Raw genomic sequence first — 3,471 nt, forward strand, 5'->3', positions numbered from 1 at the left:
GCCTGGAGGATTCAATCTGGCGGGCTTGGTCAGCCAGCTTGGGTCTTGGCAGATCCCTGCCTCCACCTCCCCTCCGCCCCTCTCGCGGGGGCGGGTCGGAGGGGGCAGGAGGACCAGGGACCGCTGTCCAGCTGGTTGCTGGCCCCCATCGGGTGCATTTCCCCCGTGGCGGTGCACTGCGACTGGCTCTGGGTCAGCTGGGAAGGCCCAGTGGGCAGGTGGCTCGCTGCCGCACGGTGGCATTACAGCCCCCAGGCAGCAGTTCTCGATGAATCCTGGGGACAAGGGACAGGATGACTGCTGCGCCTTCCCCCATGGCAGTTTCCTGGACCCCGCCAGTGACAGCACCACTGCTTTTCTCCCCACCCCTGCTTGTGGGGGGGCAGGGAGTTGGGTGATGCATGTCACTTGGCGGCGGCGGTGAGGGGGGCCCCTCTCTGGTGGGCCCCCCAGGCCCTGGCACGACTCTCAACTGGGACGGACTGTCCTCAGTGCGCCCTGATTGCGTGGTGCTGCTGGGCAGGGTGTGGCTGTGCTTGGGCACCTGGTGTTCATGGTGATGTCAGCTACCCACCCAACCCATCTTGAAACATGGACCAAGGAGTCTAGCATGTGCGCGAGTCAGCGGCTCGCTCAAAAGCCCATGGCACAATGAAGGTGAGGGTCTGCGCGTGCCGGCTGAGGTGGGATCCCGAGGCAGAGGCAGAGTCGAGGGCACACCACTGGCCCATCTCGCGTGCTCCATTGGGGAGGTGGATCATGAGTGTCCGTGCTAGGACCTGAAAGATGGTGAAGTATGCCTGGGCAGGGCGAAGCCAGAGGAAACTCTGGTGGAGGTCGGTATTGGTTGTGATGTGCAAATCGGTCGACCGACTTGGGTATAGGGATGAAAGACTAATCGAACCATCTAGTAGCTGGTTCCCTCTGAAGTTYCCCTCAGGAGAGCTGGCACTTGCGGGCAGCAGATTTCCCTGGTAAAGCAAATGATTAGAGGTCTTGGGGCCAAAATGGTCTCAACCTCTTCTCAAACTTTCAGTGGTGCCGCTGGTGGGCGGCAAGAGGTGTGTGGGGGGCGGACTCCCACAATTTCCACGTGGAGGCGGGAAGAGCAGGTGCCATCCCCATACATCCCACCTTGCTGATCCACCCACCGCCAGGTGTCTGTCCTGAGAAGGGACGGGAGTGTGTGTGGTGTCATCTGGGAGGCTGTGTGCGCGCACGGGCATGGGCGCCATCTGAGGGACGGTGGAGCTGGAGGCCAGCGAGGCAAGCAAAGAGCTTGGAAGTGCAGGGCCGGTAGGCTGCGGGTGCACGGGCAGTGGGTGGTGCTGGTCCTGGTGGCAGCCAGGCTCCAAATCCATGGGTCTGCGGGGACCCCCCTTCCTGAGGCAGGCAGCGTGGCTGGCATGCCACTCCCTGCTGGGCCAGGCTGAGCCAGGCGCCTGGGTGGGACTCAAAGCAAGAAAGGGCTTGTGGCAGGTGGGGAGCAAGGGTTCTGCCCTCCTTTTTTCCCCCCTCCGTCTGTGCTTCTACGGTCAGCGAGGTGAGCCCCCTCTCTCGGCTGTCCCTTGCTCAGCAGCCGGTGTTGGCATGAGGAGGGAGGTGGAGCGGAGGAGGCCCTCAGGGGCTGCAAATGCTGCTTGTTGCCCCACGCGCACGGCAGGGACTGAAAGGGAGACAACTCTTAGTGGCGGATCACTCAGCTCGTGTGTTGACAAAGAACGCAGCTAGCTGTAATAATTAATGTGAATTGCAGGACACATTGATCATCAATGCTTCAAATGCACTTGCGGCCCCGATTTCCTGCTGGGGCTATACCTGTCTGAGTGTCACTTGATGGTCAGTCATGACCCCCATTGTCGTGTTGGCACAGTGGTGCCGCCCCTTGGGGGTGCGTGGGGTGAGGAGGAGGGCATGGCGGTATTGCATGGCAGCAGTGGCGAGTGGGGGACGACAGTAGAGCCAGGACCTTGTGGGGGGGAACCAGCGGCCTGCCCACCCAGTTACGGTGACCATCTGTCTCCATGAGCCACAGGTGGTGTGCCTTGCTGTGCCTGTCCTCCCCTCCTTCCCCTCCAAGCCCGGCAGCGACTGCTGTGCTGCGCACTGTGTGCTGTGTGGTGCAGTTGGGGCACCTCGCAGGCCTGTGCCCTGGGGAGAGGGTGCCTCTCCTCCCCGTGCAGCCAGGCCTTTGTCCCCCTAAGCGCAGACTTGAGAAAACCCCACTCCTGGAGCATCCGCTTTGCAGAGTTCATCCCGGTGGGCCCCCATTTTGGTCAGTTGCGGTGGCACAGTGCCTCGTTGTGCCACCCACCACCACTGGCAGTGCTGCCGTATGGGCTCTCCTTCACCACTCTCCCAGTGGTGCGCTGGCCCCCCGTTCCCTTCTGGGGGGGGCTGGCTGTCTGCCTTTGCCTTTCCCTTTCCCTTTCCCTTCCCCTGCCCTGACCACTGCCACTTTGCTGTGTGCCGGGCCCCCCTGCTTGCGGCTCACCTGCATCCATAGCGCATGTTGAGCCACTTCCACCCGCCAGTCGGCATCGGCTGCGGCATAGAGTTGAAGCTAGCAGCGATGGCGCAGGTGCCATGCCAGGGTGTGAGTGGAGGCAGCAGCTGGGAGGAGGAGCCAGGCACAGCTAGTGGAGGGCTGTGCAAGTGCGTGAGCGAGTGAGTGAGCGAGCTTTTGGGAGTTGGGCCCAGAGGAGACGCGAACCTCATCCCCGGGCCCTTGTGGCTGTATGCGGGTGGGTACCATGGTGGTACCTCACCGTGCTGTCGCATGCGTGTGTTGGAGGGCCCCCTGCTGTCCTCCCCACTCTGTGGCGGTGACCTGCCATTGCTGCACCTCTTCCCCCTCGCCCTGGCAGGGGCCTTGCACCCTCCTCCCTCCGGCAGCTAGAGGGCGCTTGCCCGCTGTCTCTTTCTTGTCTTGGACCTCCTCTGGGACTCAAAGCATGAGGGGTGGGTGCCGGTCTCATCTCCATCTGATTGCAACCTCAAATGAGACATGGCGACCCACTGAATTTATGCATATTAGTCAGTGGAGGAGAAAAAATTAACCAGGATTCCCTCAGTAATGGTGAGGGGAAGAGTGGTGAAGAGGGAAGAGTCCAGCGCCGAATCCCCACCCCACGATGGGGCGCGGGAAATGAGGCATACAGAAGCTCCCATCCCCAGCGCCACTCTTGGGGGGGCTCAAGTCCTTCTGATCGAGGCCCAGCCCACAGGTGGCGTGAGGACATTAGCGGCCCTCCGGCATGCTGGGACCAGGGCTTCTTTGTGTTGGGTTGCTTGGGAATGCAGTCCAAAGTGGGTGGTAAACTCCATCGATGGCTAAGTACCGGCACGAGACCAGTAGTCAACAAGTAACATGAGGGAAAGTTGAAAAGAACTTTGAAGAGAGTGTGAAACCATTAAGAGGTAAACGGGTGGGGTCCACACAGTCTGCCTGGAGGATTCAACCCGGCGGGC

At 61.5% G+C, this 3,471-nt stretch overlaps 1 pseudogene; it reads left to right on the plus strand.

Annotated features, from left to right (window-relative positions):
• The first annotated feature begins 1,679 nt into the window (after positions 1-1,679).
• Positions 1,680-1,832, plus strand: LOC112965112 (annotated as a pseudogene).
• The last annotated feature ends 1,639 nt before the right edge of the window (positions 1,833-3,471 follow it).

Source organism: Apteryx rowi, unplaced genomic scaffold, assembly GCF_003343035.1.
Source record: "Apteryx rowi isolate R43461 unplaced genomic scaffold, aptRow1 scaffold_2010, whole genome shotgun sequence".
Classification (NCBI taxonomy): domain Eukaryota; kingdom Metazoa; phylum Chordata; class Aves; order Apterygiformes; family Apterygidae; genus Apteryx; species Apteryx rowi.